At 40.7% G+C, this 20612-nt stretch overlaps 1 protein-coding gene across 6 annotated transcripts in view; it reads left to right on the top strand.

Annotated features, from left to right (window-relative positions):
- The first annotated feature begins 1793 nt into the window (after positions 1-1793).
- The window catches only part of LOC138300428 (heparan sulfate glucosamine 3-O-sulfotransferase 1-like), a 734894-nt gene continuing 716075 nt past the window's right edge, over positions 1794-20612 (top strand). For 3 of the 6 annotated variants that reach the window (XR_011204935.1, XR_011204936.1, XM_069239778.1), the window contains exon 1: positions 1799-2212. The gene's annotated coding sequence lies outside the window, so the exon portion shown is untranslated. Of the gene's footprint in view, positions 2213-20612 lie in introns of all 6 variants that reach the window. The other 3 variants (XR_011204937.1, XR_011204938.1, XR_011204939.1) reach the window with 3 other exon arrangements.

Here is a 20612-nt window from a genome sequence, read left to right as displayed (position 1 = left end):
TGTGATCTGCCTCCCCCTTCCTCGCAGACACCCACTGGATCCGCTGATCCACAGGGAAGAACACTCCTTCTCTCATCTGGCAGCCTAAGCCTGGAACGACCTTCCCTCAGTAACACAGCATCACTTTTGGAATTCAGAAAAGGACGGAACACAAAGCTGTTCGAAGCAACAGAGCACCTCAAAGCAGCTAAAAACTTCAATACCTTGAAACCTCATGGGTGATTTGCCATGCTTTATTAATCCTGATTGATTTCAAAGTATTTAAATGAAGTATGGAGCTTAAAGATGAACATGATGGGCAGCACCCCTGTAATGGACGTGGTGCACCCCAAGAGTAATGAATTGCTACTGCAGCCCGCAACTCGTTGTTGCAGTGCTGTTTTTGCTCTCTAACACAGTATTCTTTCTCATTATCACCCAAGCCCGGCCAGTACTGGCACAGTAGAGCACGCCTGTCAGGTTATTCCCAGGGGGCAGAGCAACTATGCCTTTACTAGACTTGCGTGGAGGGGGGGGGTGAAAGAGGCATTATACAAGTCAGATGTGATCGATACAGAGGCAAGAACAGAGAAAGGAAAGTAATTAATATAAAAAGTCTTTTGTTTGCAATACATCAAAACAGTCTCAGGCTTTGCTGGAAATGTCAGAGTTAAATAAAGATAACATTTAACCTATTGGTGTAGTGCTTTTTTTTAAATAGAAAATCCACGCACTGTTAAATATGTTACAGCTAGTATCAGTGCTTAATTTGAGCAAGTGGTTGTCGGTGGGGGGCACAGGCACTAATTTTTGGGGACCGGCACTCTTTAGACATTTCCCGAGAACAAGACAGGGAATAACACACAAAGGAGAACATAAGAGGAACAGAAAGATAGATAAAACTGTCACAAAGGAGGAAAGCGCAAGAGTTAGATAAAGGTGAAGGGGGTGTCTGGTGGTGGATTAAAGAGACATGAGGTAGATTCAAGGCTACCAGCCTCAGAATTCAAGCACGCTGGCATTTAAAATTACTGGCGGTGGGTTTTTAAGCAGCGCTATTGGCACCGGCACCCTTTATTTAACAAATTAGGATCTGTCATTTTAACAATATAGGTAGATGGATTTTGCAGATGTCAATACAGTGGACTTAAAAAAATAATATAACACTGCTCTTTGGATAAAGATAGTAATTTGCGAAAGGAACTGGCCTGGGCTTTTCCTGACATTAAATAACGCATGTTAACGGAGTCAAGTTATGATCAGCATTGATAAATAGCTTACATTGCTTCACGTTAAATATACTCTGCAGGCAGATCAATAATATCCCAGGAGGGCTGCGAAGCCCGGGATAACCATTACCGGTTCCAGAAGACCTAATGCATTTCACTGTAATTCGTTATCTGATATGTTTGTGTTTATTTGCACTGCTTACAGTAATAAAATATCAATATTTAAATGAAACACGTTCTATGTACCTGACAAGCACAATCAGCATTTCGGTGATTTCGGTGTTTAAGGTGCATGAATATGCCCTGAACAAGTTAAAATTAGATGGGGCTTAAAAATAGCAAGCTATTCTTGCTAGATGCTGAAACTAAGTGCGGCAGTCAGGCACATATTGTCTTCTGCAGAGAGAGGTTCGCGCTATCAGACATGAAAGGAAAACAAACAGGGTGGGAAAATGAAAAGAAGCAAATCAGAGTTCATTGTTGGCCGGCCAATCTTAAAATGAGGCTCTCGAAATTACCAATCAGGAGCTGGCTTACTTGTCCGTTTAAGGGGAGTGGGAGGGGGTAGCAATCGTGCACTGAAACGTAGTGCATAGCTTTCTGCTACCAGAAGGCTGCTGGCAGTGTCCACAGCAGCCTCAGAGAGAGCACCGCTTCCTCGCAGACAGCAAGAGATGAAGACTTCCAAATAACTATTTGGCTGTAAAAACAGGCGGCTCTCCTAACGCGCCTAGTTATCTCTCATCTGCGTTTCTTTTCTTTTTGTTTCCTTGCCGTGCTCGCCATCGGGACAGTTTCATTGAAAACGATGGGGGCGTCTATTAAAACATTCGTCTGGAGCAGGCTGTCGGGAGCCAGGCTTCAGCTCTAAGAAGCTGGAGTGATAGTGAAGGGCAGAGGCGGAGCTCCAGCGTCTCAGACGGGTCTCAAGTCCGCTTCTTTCGTGCATCCACGGAAAAACTTTATGGTCAAAACCACTGATGCTTTTCAGGGACCCCCAAGAGGTAAAGTATTTTCTTCGTTTGAAACACTTCTGGGGATGTTTCTATTATTTCCAAGTAGTGTCACAGGCAGTGCTTTAAATGGGCCGGTACTGCCCGGTACTGAGTACCGGCACTTTTTTTTATTTTGAGAGGGAGAGTACCGGCACATCTCAAGAAAAACGTAATACTTTTAATTGGAGAGTACCGGCACTTCTCAGAAACAAGCAGGTACTCTGGCACAGAGTACCTGCACTTTAATTTTTCCATTTCAAGCACTGGTCACAGGGGAAAAAACATAACATGCAAGTGACTGATTACTGTATGATGTAAAAGTTCAAACAGATATTTTTTGTGAATTGTGGTCTTCATGTTGAATAAAGATTTAGGTCACAAACGTGTATGGTAGTTAAATATGTCTATTTGTTTTACCGAGCAACCATACGTGTCCCAAAGTTAATTAAAAGTGGCACTAAAACTTAACTTGTTTTGTGGTTGATGTGTACAGAGATGCTGGGAGGTTCGATTTTTTTTTTTATCTTTTGTGAATTTATGATATCTTAAAGCGAACATTCAGGTGTACAGTTATTACCGAGCAGAGGTTTAAGGTGTTGATTGCTATTCATAGTAGTAAATTAAAATGAGCTTTGACAGCTCAGGTCAATATATAAAAGTTAGACTTAAAGTAATGGTGACTTTTTGCCTTCAACATGATATTCAAACAATCGCGATGTTGTCTCATGTGTTGTGTTGACCTCTGGATCCATATCAGTACATTTTGGAAGAACCGTGTGCTCACGTTAGTGCTGTGTGTTGTGCTCCTAAATTAAGTGTCGAGAATTTATTTAGAAATGAAGCAACAATTAAATAGAAAGGCCACTGTCTTCTTCGGAAAAGGCTGTGGAAGTACACAACGAAACTGTGCAGTTGCTCCCCGTGGAACACCGCAACCCTTCCCAGGCAGGACCCCAAAGGAGACTTCGCAGGCAGTGATGGTTGAATTAATGAATGAATTCGAGTGAAGGTTGAATTAATACATCCGGTGCTCTATTCTTGTTAGGTTAAGTGAAAGTCTGGTGGAATTTGACTTTTGTCCTCGTGTTCAGATGTTGAAATCGGCGCCACTTTTGGAAAGAAGGGGCTTTGGTGTCAGTTTATACAAACGACCATGCAGGCTGAGGGAAATGACACCTGTGAGACTAACTAGTGCCTTTTACAACTGTCTTTACGCATCTCTTTCAAAGTAGTTTTTTGACTTCATGGAAAAAAAGTTGCGATTTCCCAATAATTGTAAAATAGTTAAAGCACGATTACATACATTTGGATTTCTCCCAAAATGTTGCCCCCAATGTGTTTTTTAATATATTGGCTTACATGGATATGTAAAGCAGTAGCTACATTAGGGCTTTCATTTTAATCCTGTTTTTTGTATGTTATTCTTGTGTCTGTATCATGTGGGCGATTGCCACGTGATCTATTTGTTCATTTTTTGAATAAACGTTTTATTAGGAGTTGCGTTCTCTTATCCTGCCGCATTCAAGCATTTTGAAAAAAGCACCAACGATTCTCTGATGCAGAAATGTGCATACGCATTACACTTTGCCCTAACGAGTTTAAACCATAAGGATTTTTTCAAGCATCTCCACAAGTCACATTATCCCTTGTACACATCCACAGGGGACTGACCAATACATGCCTGAGTTGGACTGATCATAACTTGTGAAAGAAACCAGGCATAAAACTGTGGGAAAAATGAATGCAGAGTGATTGTAGAAAAATGTAATCAATGTGCAGTTATGTACGTTTTTCTGTACATTTTCACCAAAAAATACATCACCAATTAAAGGCAAACTCAAATAATGTTCTTTTAAAAAGAGCAGGAGTCTAAGATGCTATGACCAGTGGGATTGCAGAGTGAATGCGAGCTGCTAATTCCCGAGGAGAGTACCACTTCTGTGTAGGGGTCTTAATTAACCAAGCCAACAGTAGTGACACTTATGTTCACAAAGGTATTTCAAGTTTTTAATGTGCTCTTACATGCAAATTTTGGAATTGCCGCAAAACATCGAAAATGGGAATAAAATATAAATATTCAGATAATATTAATTTACAATTAGGACAGATAGAAACAACGGTGGCCTCTTAGTACTTGTAATGATAGTGAGCTGGATGCTTCGGGCTAATTAACAAAGGCATGTTAGTGTATGTGTAAGAGTACTCCTGTACTACTACTTCCCAGGCTCATAAATCCTTTTGTTATTTGGTGTCTTAGATTTCCATTAGAGGTGTGTGAAATTAGTAAATTTCCTTTCATACAATTATATGACATTTTCAGAACAAAGTACATGAAACTATGCACAATTATGTGAAATGCAAATCCATAATTAGTGTCATACTTTAGTGTCAAATGTGTCCTTGTGTCAACTTTTGATGAATGGATGCATTAAAAAAATAGTGTCTCGAGCAATAGCCACTTGTGTTCTGGCCTTTCTCAATAGTCCCGAGTGGTTGCTGTCAACATACTGAGTAGGGCACATTCTTATGGGAGATGGCATAATGGAGTAATGTCAGAAATTGTGCATAAGCGTAAAGCTAAGTTCCAGAAAATATATGAATTACACAGGCATAGTTCAAATTTCGAACGGGTCTAGTTTATATAGCCCCTTGAAACCAAAATATTTGATTAATCAATTAAATGAGGATAAGACATTTGTCATACAATTCTTAATAGTGACCAAAGGCTTAATTACTTTCTTTCAGAATCATTTCATTTTCTGACTCTCTCACTTGTTATTTACTACACTACTAAAGGACATATGAGTGGCATAAGGTGCATTGTAAAAACAGAGGTTATTGCTGTAATCATCCACAAACTAGCATCAATAAGTATATTAATGGTGATAAAACTGAATATTTTTAGGTGATGAAAACTGCACAGAAGAGATGAGCATTGTCAAACCGAATAAGTCTATCATTGGCTGTCAGTTTTTTGGCTTTGGAAATGCATGTTTTCTTTTGTCATAGTCTATACGAAACTTTATTGCTGAAAAAGCTGCTATGCCCTTGTCAATGTCAATTAAAAGAAAACTGTCTAAAAGCAAACACATTTTTTGGTATCAGAACCATACATTGTTATGGTAGTATCAGGCACTAAGTGAAACTACTTTGTGAGTGGACGTACTCCTTATGATAGAGCAGAATGCTATCACTCACAGTTAGTTTCCTGTGGGTATGACCTCCTCAGCGCAGCAGAGGTCCTTGAGCCCTCCTTCTCGGTGACGATGGGCAGCATCACTCAATGCCTCGGATTTGGGTGTTTTAGCTTAAAACCCAAGGTTGAGTGTCAATCAGTGAGTGACACATCGTCTCAGAGTGGGGTGGGGTCAGAAGTCTCATTGACCCCCCATCCGACTCTGTGACTAGGTTGGGACTTCTGCCTTCCCTTATTGGCTGAAATGAGAGAGGGAAGCATTCTCAACCCTCCAGGGGCCCCCGTGGCAGAGCTGCAGTTAAGTGTGTGTTTTTTTTTTTTTTTTTTTTTTTTAAATTAATGTTTGGTTTATGCAGGTGTGTATGTTTGAATATTTGGTAATGAGTTTTATGAATGGATGTGTGTATGAGCGCACATGTGTGAATTAATCTGTGTGTTTTTGTGTGAGTTTGTGTCCCTACCGCCCCCTCCCTCCTAAAATTACCTGCTGCCACTATCTGCAGTATTTTTTACAATGAGTTAACTGATATTTTGTCTATATTGCTATTTAACTACTTATTCATTTAAAAAAACATTGAATGTACACATTATTAAGTTTGTGACACTAGTCTAATACACTAACAAGTGAACCTGGACTTTTGACTGGGGACCTGATTCACACAGTTTTTTCTGTGACTGTTAAGTCTTACTCATGTCTTAACTGTGGCCTTGGAAAGCATTTTTCATTAATTATATGCATATCTTATACCTGAAGATTTGTCTGCAACTCACACCTAGGCCTTAAGTAAGGAATGACAACTTGGTACTTAATTTGTAAAAAGAATTAGTTAATGGGCTCAAAGTATTTCTGAACAACCCGTCGTCATGCTTACGATTGCTAAGGTTGCACATTACCTAGGTTACATAGTCTTGATTACACCTCATGCTTCTTTCTTCCCCAATTCTACACATTCCGTCTCTTCATGTAATTCTTTTTGATAATTTCCCATCCCTGCTTTCTCCCTTTGTCACTGTTTTCTGATCTTTCTCTTCCTCTTTCTCAATTTTTATTTTTCTCTCTCTTACTCTTGATCAATGTAATTGATACAAAATAGGTCCTCGTACCCAAAAATTAGTTCTGGTGTCCACCACCTGCAGCCACTAGCACAAATGAACCATATCAGCTACTAGCAGAAACTGCTTAGTGAATCATGTCTAGAAATTCAGGAGCACTTCATACCACAAAAATGATACAACTGCTAAAAAAATAAAATAATATAATTTACTATAGTTTTGTTAAAAATCCTATGAGTGTTATAGGATTCTCAAGTTGTGTTGCCTTCCGAAGCATGTTACAATGTGTTTTTTAGGGCAGGTGTCACATACATAAGAGTTTTAGTGAAGGATATATCTTTCCCTGAATTTGTGAATTTGTGACAATTTAACTTTTCAGTGATAAAGTCACTCCATAATCCACACTAAGTTCTTCTATTTTCCACTCACACACTTGAGAAAATTCTGGGGGCCATGGACTGAAGTACATGAAATTATTCACTGGCTGGTGGGAAATTTTACCACACAAACAGCATGAACACGCACAATAGATTTATAGTGGGCCTGTAAAATAAATGGTTAGTTGGATGCTATTCCTTAAAATAATTAAATCACATAAAAATAGAGTTTTGACAAGTCAGGAGTTCTGCGCTGCATTACGCAATTGAAAGATAAGAAAATAAACTCATGTGTTGAAACACTGAAGAAGGGTCTAAGTATATGAATCATTATATAAATCACTTGCTATCACCTCCATCCTAATAGACAGACATTAAGTTTGAACCATTAAATGATACAATTACAGTGATGGTCCCTCCCACTCTATTGAGGATGGAGTGACCATCACCGATTTTTCCTAGTATACGACATAACAAATATAGAACGGCCCCACTCACAGGAAATAAGGCCCTGTGCATTGGGACATTTGTTTTTATTTAGAAGAAACAACATCTGCTTTGGGAATTTGTCTTCTCTAAACAAAAAAGTTTGCTCACCAGTTACTTTAAACATTGCACTCGTTTAGTAAACCTGCGGTGCTGTGAGTGGAGCCGCCTTGGTGGTGGCTGCCTTTATGCAACAGTAACTACCACCACAGCCTTACACCAGCAGGTGGACCAGTGGCCAGCCACCCTCAAGACTATCGTAATCCAAACCTGCAACTAGATACCTTACCCAGGACAAAACATATGCACCTTATATTTCTGAACAATTGCTTGTGGTGAAGAGGTATTGGTTATGCAGCACTCATTACATACCATGTGGAATTGCCTGCAATGCTTTCCCACTTCCACGACCACTAATACAGCGTTATAAATTAGGAGGCTAATATTACGTATATTTTCCTCTCTCTGTAACGAGTTTATTCTCCATTATAGCCTCAGTAAGTGGCACAAAGGTTGAGCTCCTGTTTCCAGTGAGTTGGTTTTAAAGAAAAGTGCCAGTGAAGCAACCCACAAAGACTGCACAGGCACAGAGTTAACATAGGTGGTGTTTAACTTTCATTTAAATTGTGCATTCCTGTTCTGAGCACAAACCTGTCAGAGAAAAAAACACTAAGAAGAACTAATCTATTAAGAAAAATCGAAATACTTACCAACAAAAATGGTCTTTACCTTAGCTTAACACAAAAACAATCTTTTCAGCCGCCCATGGGGCTAGGAAAAACGTATCTAGGAATATGCACACCGATTGTGGATATATTTTAGAATTTACAGACTGTACACTGCATTGTAGACTATAAATGGAGGTATTCAGAAACTTTAAACAGAGCCCTGAATCCTTGATGCAGTTTTTTATCCATGCCCACCTATTAAGGGGTATTGTTGTAGGCTGAAAAACGTCCAGAGTTCAACGTTTCTTTTCTCGTTTGCCAAATGCCTCGCTTCACGTTGAGTCCCGCAATCATATTTCACTTCTAAGGCGCAGGGTGAATTCAACGTGGCACCCAAGTTATGGTTATGTGTACTGCAGTCTCTGACTTCTCAATTTTCCATGGATGTAAAACCCACCAAGTCGCGGCCTCTTAAACCAATTGACTTAACATAACAGGCAAGTACAGCAAAATATTAGGTACAGAAATCTACTTTTCTGCTGAGAAATTGGTAAATTGGCTAAATTCATTTCAGCTGGAACAATGAGAAAAGAGTTAACTGTCTTTCCATTCTGGCTTCAGCAATTAGGAAAAACTTAACATTCACAAACGCTACAAAGTTAATGCTATGTAGAGTGTGGGCCCCAGATAAACACACAACTGACGATGAATGGTTATTTCTACTTCCGACAAAAATGTGAATTTCCAATTGGTCTTTCCCAAAGATTGCCATAATAGCATTCTTGCTCCTGTTCTACACGTTTATAAACGCCAAAGAAACCTGGGTGGATCTTGGGTCTAAACTATGACCTCATACGGTAAACATTTATAAATAAACATATTTCGAACGCATAAACAATATGTTAGTGTGCTCAGCGCTTTAAATGTATTTCAGATTTCTTTATCACCAGGAAGAAATGAATCCGTGAAATACATAATCAAAAAGAATAGTGGGTGTGCTGGCCTGAAGGAATCCTGGGATTCCTTGCGCTGGCTAGCTCAGCACATGGGTAGAAGCAGTGGATACCGGGGAGAAATAAACAGTTCTTTGCAGTCAATTTTAAAAGAACCACACTGCTGTGCAGGAGCTGTCCTGGCACATATGCCAAAACTCACTAAACAGGTGTCCTTTGCCCAGTGCTTAATTTATGCTTGTTGTTTCCGGTGCTGAGCAGGGCCAGGGCTTACTCTTCTGCCTCAAGCATTCGCTGCAACAAAAAGACACAGATGGGAAAGACGGAGGAAGAGAAAAACGAATAAGCGTCACATCGGGAGAAAGTAGAAAGCTGGAAGAGTGAGCTGAAGGGACAGGGAGTGGCTTTTACATGGATTGAAGAGACCCGAGGTGGCTTTAGGATTACGCTACCTCAGTATTCCGTGTTCGCATGCTTAATTGCAGCAACCGTGTGTTTAAGATGAGGGCTTTGGACACCGGCACCTATTTATTTACAAATTGAGCACTGCCTTTGCCTGATTGGAAAAGAAACAAGCGCTGCAGAATCGGGTAAAAACGTACCACATGTACATTTTCCAGACACCTACAAACATGTGCATTTGATGGCAGTTAACTACAGCCTAAGGCAAATTGGACATTGACCAAAATATGAATTGCTATGCGCTTGCTTCTAAGCAATAAGCTTATGCCAAGTTTTACAACAATTCAAATACTTTACTATTATTTTGTGATTTAGTAAATGACTTTGTGGATGTACACAAGTGGGTGTTTCATTTGTTTACGTATCCTGTCAATGGGTACAATTAATACACTCCCTTTTGGCATAAGGAAAATGATTTATTTTTTGGACATGTCTATTCTATATCCACTTCTTTGCAGCTACACATCATATGCTCACAGACCTTATAAGTTGCTTCAGACATTTCTTTCATTTTTTTACTGTGGCGAATCACAAATTGCACATTATTGTGCATTCACAAAGCATTATGACCTAGGGGCCAGATGTACAAAGATTTTTTTCTGTTACACATGCTCTGATTCTGAGTTTCTGAACCAAAAATGTTTTTTGCAATGCACTAAGCCCATTTTTGAAATGATTAAGGAATACCTATTTGGAAGGGGCGTATTGTGAGCATCTCTTCCCAATAGCAATTTCTATCCATATCTCTCAATGATTTAGAGCGAAATAGAGGTGGTAAACCATTGAAAAAGTACAGACCTATAAGTTAAGGTGGTAACTCATTTGCAAAATTGAAGGCGTCCCAAGGGTCCCTTGGGCACCTTTTCTCCTTTGTGAGTGTTAAAAAATGGTTTTGGGGAGTAGGCAGTGGTCCGTGGGACAACTGCAAAATTACAAAGTTAAAAATACTTTTAATGTTTAACACAGCCCAGATTCCTTTAGGAAAAAACTGGCGTCATTTTAAATAAACATTTGTTTTATTTGAATGTGATCACAGACATGGTGGCCTGCTGACCCCAAAAGGTCTACAACCCTTTCAGGGCCTCCAATCATTGCGCTCAACTGCGATTTGGAACTTTATAACCTGATGTGTTAGTACGTACATTAGGTATTAGCAGTTAGAATGTACTGTTTTTCATGTTTTCTTGATCTCATCACAGAAGTATCAATTATGCTGTATATACTGCAAATCAAAAAACTTTAGTTAAAAAGCTGCTGTTCGAGGAATTTCAGTCTCTGTTTCAAGAGGTTTTTAATTATGCCAGTCTTTGATGTGTGTTGCTGTGCAAGAATATTTTCTCTCTTTAAAGAGATATGGCAAGACTTAAGTTGTTGTATAAGCATTATCAATGAACCAAAGAAAATATTCACTCATGGTAACCCAAGACGGCCCTTGCTGCTTACATAGCAGTTAAGAATGTAAATAGAATTGCACACTTCAAAACAAATGCACATGTTTACTTGAAGATCAGGAACTGCTACACCTGTGTATATAAAATCCGAAACCTTGTCAGTTCAGAGCATTGATGTTTGTGGTACCACACCATGTGTAGCTCAAAAGATATATGAAGAAGAATAACTGCTGAACATCAGGTTGGGCAGAGCTATAAAGCTATTTACACAAAGTGCTGTCATTGATAGTGGATACCTCAATGAGAAAGATAACTTACAAATTGGAGAAGTTTAGGATGGTTTCAACTCTACCCAGGCATGGACATCCCATGAAATTCACCCCAAACCAGACCTAATGATGCCCCTGAAGAATTACACCCAGAGATCTACATGCCTCTTTCAATATGGTAAATGACAGATCTGAATGATTCTGCCATTAGGAAGAGATTAAACAATCATAGCCTTTGTGAGAAATGTGGTTACTAGTTGAGGGGGCTGAAACCCTACTCAAGCAGCAACCACAATCCTTGTCATGTGGGGCATAAGCAAACCCCAAATTAACCAGTGTTCAATCCTCTGGTAGATTGGCACAGAGCAGGCAGTCTTAACTGAGAGGCAAAGTGTAAAGTATTATAGCAGCACTTCAAACAGTAATAAAGTGAAAACACAACACAGTACAAATGGCACACCACTTTAGAAAAATAGAACAAAATGTAATAAATAATTCAAGACCAAAATGACAACAATCAATCATTTGAACCGGGGATATGCAATTGTGAAGTTGTAAGTTAAAATAGGGCCAAAAAGCCCAAAATGCCACTCACAGCTATCTAGTTGTGCGAGACCCTGGAGAAAGTCACAAATTGAAGATAAGGACTTTGACCCAGCTTTGGAATTACTAGTTGGGTTATATATTGAATCTCTATATACTAACATGCCCCCGAAGTGGAAGGCATGCAGATTATACATGAGCTATTAAGCACCAGACCACAACCCACAGACTTTATCATGAAATTGTTACAGAAAGCATTACAATACAACTATTTCTTATATAAAGACTCAATATATATTCAGAAAAGGGAGTCTCTATGAGTGCATGCTTTGTGCTGAATTTTGCAATTTCATATGCTGTAATTTAAAAAAGAATACCACACTTTCACATATCAACCCTTATCGGAGCCAGATTACTTTCTGGCAATGATGCATAAGTGATATACTGCTCATCCGGAGGGGTCAGAAGGATTTACTCTGGCTTTTCACCAATAGGCTCAATACCATTCAACCCCATCTCAAATTTTCTTTTGAGGCTATGGAAAATGACCTCCTATTATTGGGCCTTTTTTATACAAGTAACAGACGGTAAAATAGGTACATCTCTGTTTAGGAAACCGACTGAACGCAATACTCTACTTTTGTATACCAGCAATTATCCAAGAGGGCTTAGAGATGGTTTACCCTATGGCCAATTTCTGCAGATTAGCAGAAATTGTAAATGGAAGGATCATTACTTTAGAGAGGCAGCAATAAAAGACAAGCATTTTCAATGCAACGGGTCTCACATTTGCTTGAGTTAGAGCTATTAGGGTTGTAAAGAAAAAAATGAAGCGCGATCGCACTATGTAAAATGCAGCGCGATCGCGCTGCGTGGAAAATAAACAGATAAAGTAGTCCGGACACCATGCTGAAAACATCGAGCCTTGTATGTTTTTAGTGGTTTACCGGTGCTGTGTTGGTGGGCTAAACACCGGAAAAGGCATGACGTATGCATGCCTTTCACAAATGAAAGCAAGCCGGTTTTAAAAGGCAAGCCCACAAACCAATGTCAGTGACTGACGTGACATGGGCGTGGTTGGAAGTCCAAAGCCAGATTACAGAATGGGACAGAGCGCTTTGCGCTCGCCCATAAAAAATTGGTAACCCAAGACATTTGGTATCGGGTTCACTCGAATGGGCATGATATTGCCAAAGAGAAGCACCCCTTACACCTAAGAAGAGAATAAAAAATGAACGGATTCCATTTGTATCTACCTTCTGCCCAGCCAGTAATAAGGTCAGCAGAATAATCAAGAAAAATTGGAGTATTCTATGGAACCAGCTTATTTTCTCTGAACCGCCACTTTTTGTATAAAAAGAGGGAGCAACTTGGGGGATCACTTATCACATGCCATTACATGGACACCCAAAATCAAAACCAGCCAATCCTTAACTGCAGCTTGCAGGCTACCACAGTGGTAGACCACTTTAAATGTCAAAATTGGCCCATATGTGCACAGACAACAATTATCAAAACATTTGAGTCAGGTACTAAGATGTATCATCTACGCCAACTGAGCAATTTCAGATCAAAGAATGTAATATATGCCATTCTTTGTCCATGCAATTTGATCTAGATTGGACAAACCACCAGATGGTCAAAACGCAGATTATTCAACATAAAAGCAGAAGCTCAACTAGAGAATGCTCCATTGGTGGCCTACTTCAGAGCCTTGAACTACACTGAAAACAATTTCACGTGGCAGCTGATTGACCAGCCCAAACATCAAGGATGTGGAGGGGATCTCTCACAGCTTCTCCTAAGTTATGAATGCCGTTGGATCTCTTGCTGCAGTTCTGTTGTCAATGGCTTAAATACGTTGTAGGAGTGGAAAACCATGATTCTCACCTCAGGTGGTTGAATATAAGTACCTTTTCATATCTGCATATATTGAGGATAAACCCAGTCCTTCTAGGAATTGATGCAAGATGCATTCCCCAATGTGCCTTGGAACACCGTCCCATTGGAACTTAATAGTTATAAAGAAGTGGTCCCATAGATATTTGTCATCCTTTAAAAAAAAAAAAAAGGGATTTTATTTTTTACTCATACATGCTGTTTGCTCCCACTGACCATTAGACCTTATGCTCTGGTTATGATAGACCTCTTGGAGTGCTAAAGAGATAACAAATAATTCTGACAAATATCCACAATTCTCGCACTAGTAATTCGGAGTTTTAACACACACTGTGGACCATACGTACCAGTCACAATAGGTCCTTCTTTGGGACGATTCCTGTCACGTCAAATTTATCACATCTGGTGCCCCAGTGGTACCACTTGGACCACTGTGTCCTTTATCTGCTAGTGATCTAGTAGACAAAGTGATCTCCGCCCATTTAAATGAGGCCAGTTCTAGCCTAGCGCAGCATCCCTGATTCACTTAGGAAGACTCCAACCGGTCCTCCTCAGAACCATAGGTGAATGTCCCCCTTACAATGATTTGGGGCCGATTTGTTTCTTTGGTGCCTCTGCACATACAACATAATGTGATTTCTCTTTGGTGATGAATAGAAATATGGGCCATGGAGTTATTTAAATTGGTATTGCTCCATGCTTGTCACTTTGGAATGCCGTCCGGACACTGCCTACCAACTTTTATAAATAGTCAAGTTTGCCTTGTATAGTTTGCAATTTACATGACACGATTCTCTCATTCTGACAAATAGAATTGCGGGCCTTGGGGTTGTTTAAATTGGCATTTCTACATGCTTGTCACATCGGAATGCTGGTTGGATATTGGTTATTGGCTTCAGTAAACAATCATGCATGCCCCATTCAATTTGAAATCCAAAAGGGCACCACTGGGGGGTCGGAGGCATACTCCAGTTGGAACTGGGTGCTGGTTCCAGTGATTGTGAGCCTAGTATGTCCCTGGGAGTCCTTCATTCAAATGCAGGTCCAATCCCTCTGTCTCAGGCAGGAGGGCAGCAATCCAGCAAGGTTGCAGTAGAGCAAGGCAGTAGTCCTGTGGGGTAACAATCCAGCAGTACAGCTGTCCTTTCAGCATCACAGCAGTCCTTGTTCCTGGCAGAGTCTCCACAGGTCCAAAAGTGTACTGAAATGTTGGTATTGGAAATTAAATATTTATACAGGGTGCCATCTTTGAAGCTTCTAGAGGGTTCCCTTTTAGGTGCAGTCTCCTACCTCCTCTACCCTAGCTCCAGGCTAAGTACAGTGGGTATGTAGCCCTTTTTGTACAGGCAGGACATAGTCTATTGAAGCATATGTAGGACTGTGCCCAGCTTTGTCCTCCCATCCTGCCAGTGATGGCCTATCCAGGCACATCTAAGCCCTCTATTGTGTGTGGCTGTCTGGGAGAAATACACAGTGCAACTGCCAACTACACCTAGTCATATGACCCAGAAATAGACTGCAAGCACTAAATGGTTAAGGCAGAAAAAGGCCAGCTTTCTAAAAGTGGCATTTTCAAAATTGCCATTTGAAATTTGACTTTACAGTGATAATATTTTCATTACTATTTTAAAGACACTAAGCACGAACTGATTATCTGTCCCATATGGAAGTTACAGCATATTAAAAGTAATCAGGTACATCCAATGTTATCCTATAGGAAAGGTAGGCCTTGCAGTAGTGAAAAACAGATTTTAGTTTTTCACTACAAAGGACATGTAAAACTTGAAAGTACATGCCCATCTTTTTAAATACACTGCACCCTGCCTTCTGGGCTACCCAGGCCCTACAGCAGGAATTACCTGTATAGAATCAAAAGGAAGGTTTGGGCCTGGCAAAATGTTGCATTTGGCAGGTCGAAATAGCAGTTTAAATCTCCACACACAGGCTGAAGTGGCGGCGCAGGGATATATTTAAAGCAGTACTCAAGTTGGTGGAACAATCAGTGCAGCAGGCCCACTAGCAGCATTTCATTTACAGGCTCTGGGGATAGTTAGTGTCACTTTACTAGGGACTTACAAGGAAATGAAACGTCAGTTGGGTATAAGCCAATTCTACCATGGTCTATGGGGAGAGCACAAGCACATTTGCACAAGTTAACAGTGGTAAAGTGTGCAGAGTCCTAAAAGCCAACGAAAACAGGATCAGAAAACAGAAGTGTGAAGGTAAAATGTTTCTGGAATGATCCTCCAGAACGGTCCAAGTCCAATAACCTTCACAGAAGGTTAGCTAAGAGAAAAGTCCATCTTGCCAAACAAGTTATTTCTATTTAGCAAGGATGTTAAGAAAGTATGGAAGTTTATTTCCAGGGTTCCACTTCAAATTTTGGCTTAATGGAGATTGAGGAATAATGTTGAAAGTAAGGGTGTCCCACTTAGAACTATTTTGAGTAATGTAAACATGGCTCTAAGGGTGTATTCCAGAGTGTCCTTCTCAGTAAACATGTGCAATGTATTTTACTATCTATGGAGCTTTGTCCTCATGGCCTGATAGAAACTGTCTTTACAGTGGCAAATGTCTATCTGCCATCCTCTTGAATTAAAATTGTATGTCATGTGAAGTTTTTAAGTAGGTAATCCTATCAAAGTGAACAGAAAGTTGGCCACAGCTGTAGCATGTTGAATATAGGCCAGTGTCTCAATGAAGGTATGACCTCACCAGTGATATCTTCAGTTATGTCATTTGAGATGGCATCAGTGATGTCATCTGTGATGTCACTTAACATGTGATGAGCAATGTATATGTGAGGCTATAGGCAGTGCGTGGCTGGGTAGCAAGTTATAGTTAACTCAGTAAAGTAAAACTGGTGACTTTCAGTGTTTGTTTTTATTTTAAGTTAATATATTTTAACAAGGCCTAACTATAACATCTACAGGCCTTGAGAAATCTACTTGCCCACTCACTATTGCTTGTAAGAATTTAGAACCTACTGGCCTGTTCTGTCAAGCTGAGGACAAAGAACAGGTGTTCTGTTCACTCAGAAAGCGAATGAGCAAGACAGATGCCTTTAAATATAATTTTTATCTTGTCACATTTGCTCTGCATTCAGAGACAGAGGTCAAATGTCTGCTTATGTCTACTTGCAATTTGCTGCTTATTTTATCCTAGACATTGGTGTTTGCTTTTCTTTCTCTAACTGCAAGTAAACTCTCTGACAATGGTGCTGTACAAAGAGTGTGAAATGAAAGGCTGTAGGATGTAGTTTTTTTCTAACACAACATTTAATCAGCTTGTAAACGAACTGTGCAAACATGTCAAAATATATTTCAGTAGTTATGAAAGCACATTTTGTGTAACACTGGGTGTTAAAAAAGATTTTAATAGGACAAAAACAAATCAGAACACTTTACTTGGTGATATGCAAATGATAAATATTTTTGCTGAAACCCAGTTTCCGCAGATTGTCTTTATGCTACATAGTTTTATCAGTAAAAAGCGTGTTAGTGGGAAAGTCTGTAGTCATTTCAATGGAAAATGTAATATCTGTAAATGACTGTGCACTACCACATCATGCTGTAGTAATATATCTAATAAAAGTAAGGTTTTAAACATAAACTGAGAAACATTCCTTTCCCCTGCTCCGATGGTAATGCAATTAGTGACCTAAGAGGCACGTCAGGGCTCATGTGTACCCTATTTGAAGGCTGGATACTTATTATACATGGATCAAAAGTTTAATCTATTAAATCAAACAAAAAAGTTTTTTTGTTCAGCAAAAAAGCTGAACTTGGATATTTGATGGTGCTCTTGTATGCGATAATTAAGGAAAAGGCAGCTCTGAAAAATAATATATTTGCTTAGGATCACAGAGTTTATGTCAAGTACAGTACTGTTAGGTTGAGCAGATCATTCAAGTAACTAGGGGCCATATGTACAAACAGTTTTTCCCATAGACACAGAATGGGTAAAAACCTTTGCTACATCTGGCCCTAGATGTGGTAGGTCTGGTAGCATTTTTATGCTTTTTCGAGGCCTGGTCACTTTAACCTTTGTTTTTTTTCAATGAATTTCTATAATTTTTAATGTAAGCTAAAATCTTACTACCTCACCAAACTATAACATCACTTTAATCTTTGTTTTAAAGATTTACGTTATAAGGAGACTAAGGAGTGGCAAGCTGTGCACTTCTTGGCAAGTCCACGCTGAAGTCTCACTTTCCCACTCACTGCACTTGGTAAAATATGTATACCTTGGATTTTTCCTTTGAACTCCCTATGAAGGTGCACACAAGCTGCCTGGCTGCTTAATGACAAACATTGTAAGCCTGTTGCTCATGCACATCATTAATTAAACCGTTGCACGTTTTATGCATTTTACTGCCTCAAGTAAACATTGGGGTGCTGTTTAACCTTAAATGTTTACCTTGACTCTGTAAAAGCCAGTAAGCACATCACAAGCTAGCAACAGTCCAAAACTCTGCATGTTAGCCTGACACTCTTGTTTGCTTGACTGCGTAAATTGGATTAGTATTGGCTGTTGCAAAGTATACCCTGTACCTAAGTGAATTTACTGCCATGAAAAATTAGGCACTGCAGGTTGATTGATTTATGCAACAGCAGAAGCCTGAGCGTGAATTGTATTAGGCCATTTGTGCATGGTTAAGCAGGCAGCTCTTCCAATAGTGCTTGTTTATTTTTACAAAAACAAATAGATACCAGTGCCTACATAAAAACAGCACGGAGTGATGATAAGTATTGTTATGGAAAAAAAACAATATTGTGTAACTAGACCCTATATCATCATTATAGTGCTGGTTTGGAGCCAGGGCCATCAGTTAAATAACCCACTCAGCTGTTTTACACAGCATGGGGTTATTTTAAACCCTCGGGTGTCCAGGATGAGGTGGTTACGTCCTCGGCTGTGGCGCTCAGGTGCCAGGGACATAACCACCTTGTCCTGGTACCGGCCCCCTGGGGACGCGCTAGTACCCCCCTGCCCCCCTCGAGGGCCTCACCCACCCTCCCATGGGCAGGGATGGAAGGGGATTTGCTTCTCCTTCCACCCCAATCGACATCTGATGACGTCAGCACACGATTGCACACTGACCTCATCAGTGGCCGCCCCCATCTCACTGGAAGCTCAGCTTCCAGCACGATTGGAAGAGAAATGCTTTGCAGGGATGTTTTTATTTTTATTTTTTTATTTATGCATAAGGGGAGTGGCCCCTTTTGGCAAGGGCCGCTCCCTAGGGAGGCAGTTTATTATTGGGCCTTTTCTGCCCCTCGTGGGGGCAGATCAGCCTATTTAATTCAGGCCGATCTGCCCCTGGGGGGGCAGAACCCCCTAGACATCAGGGATAAGTTTTCTTTTTTCGTTTTTGTACCTGTGGGGAGCGACCCCTTAGGCAAAGGTCGCTCTCCTGGGTGGACAAATTGTTTTTAGGCCATTTCTGCTCCCCTTGGGGGCAGATCAGCCTATTTTTCTTAGGCCAATCTTCCCCCAAGGGGGGCAGAAACCACTAGACACCAGGGATTTTTTTGTTGCACTAATTTCCCGCAAGGAGAGCGACCCCTTAGGCAAGGGTCACTCCCCTGGGGGGAACATTTATTTTAGGCCATGTCTGTCCCCATTAGGGGAATATTGGCCTATGTTAATTAGGACGATCTGCCCCCAAGGGAGGCAGAAACTACTAAGCTCCAGGGATTTTAATTTTTTTACAGATGGGGAGCGACCCCTTAGGGAAGGGTCGCTCTCCTGGGGGGCAAATTTATTGTAGGCCATTTCGGCCCCCCTTGGGGACAGATCAGCCTATTTCTTTTAGGCTGACCTTCCCCCGGGGGTAGAAGCCACTTAGGCACCAGGGATTGGTGTGTGTGTATGTGTGTGTTTTGTTTGGTGGGCAGCCCCTTGGGCAAGGGTTTCTCCACATGGGGGCACATTACTGTTGGACTTATCTGCCCCCCAAGGGGGCAGAAAGCCCATCAGAGACCAGGGAAGATTTTTTTCTCCAAAAAAGATGGTGGGGTTATGGCCAAACCCCCAACTCAAATAAATGGGGACAAAGTTGTTCTGCCCACCGGTGGGAAGATGGGGCATTTACCCCCAACAATCCACTCACCTGGGGTGGTAGAAAGCCTACAAGATACTGGGGAATACAAAAAAAAATAGTGGGGTGGCGGCTACCAACTAGTATGGGCATTGTTATGTCCCCACCCAAACTGACGGGGGTAACAGTCTTGCAGCTCTCCTCCGCACACTAAAACATCTTATCTCATGGCAAGCAAGAGGACATTTATTTTGGGTTTTGGTTTTACATTTGGACCATGAGAGCTTGTATAACTCTGAAAATCGTCCCACTTGGAATGGTGAGGGCTGCACTTTTTGGACTTTGGGACGCTGCCATGTATAAAAATCTATGAGATCTAGGCACATCTAAAAACTAAACATCTGCGTGAGTCCTGGGTGGTGTGCTTCACATGCATCCAACACCTTTTTCTTACCCACAATGCCCTGCAAACCTCCAACTTTGCTTGAAATCCCCCATTTTTCCCACATTTTTGTGATGGAACCTTCCGAAATCTGCATGGAATTCACAAAATTCCTACCACCCAGCATTGTCACATCTATACCAATGAAAATTCTGCCCCACTTGTCTGCCTAAAAACTTTTTTTTTTCAAACTGCCATTTTGGAACCGCTTTGGTTCCCCCTCATTTTTTACATGTTTTTGGCTCTTCCGTGTTATAGGCACTTGGCCCACCTACACAAGTGAGGCATAATTTTTACCAGGAGACTGAGGGGAACGTTGGATGGTGGGAAATGTGTGCTGGTGATCCCACACAGAAATGTGGGAAAAATATCACTTCTTTTTTTTAGCTAAATTTATGGTTTGCTGAGGATTCTGGGTACGAAAACACTGGGGTATCCATGCAAGTCACACCTACCTGGACTCCCTCAGGTGTCTAGTTTTCAGAAATGTTTGGGTTTGGTAGGATTCCATAGATGGCTGCTGGGCTCAGGACCAAAAACGCAGCTCCCCCTGCAAAAACAGGTAGTCTTGTATTTGATAATTTTGATGGGTACTAGACCTACCCACACAAGTGAGGTACCATTTTT

The sequence above is a fragment of the Pleurodeles waltl genome, chromosome 6, assembly GCF_031143425.1.
Source record: "Pleurodeles waltl isolate 20211129_DDA chromosome 6, aPleWal1.hap1.20221129, whole genome shotgun sequence".
Classification (NCBI taxonomy): Eukaryota; Metazoa; Chordata; class Amphibia; order Caudata; family Salamandridae; genus Pleurodeles; species Pleurodeles waltl.
The sequence above is the reverse complement of the archived record's forward strand: the minus strand, read 5'-3'. Positions and strand labels throughout refer to the sequence as shown.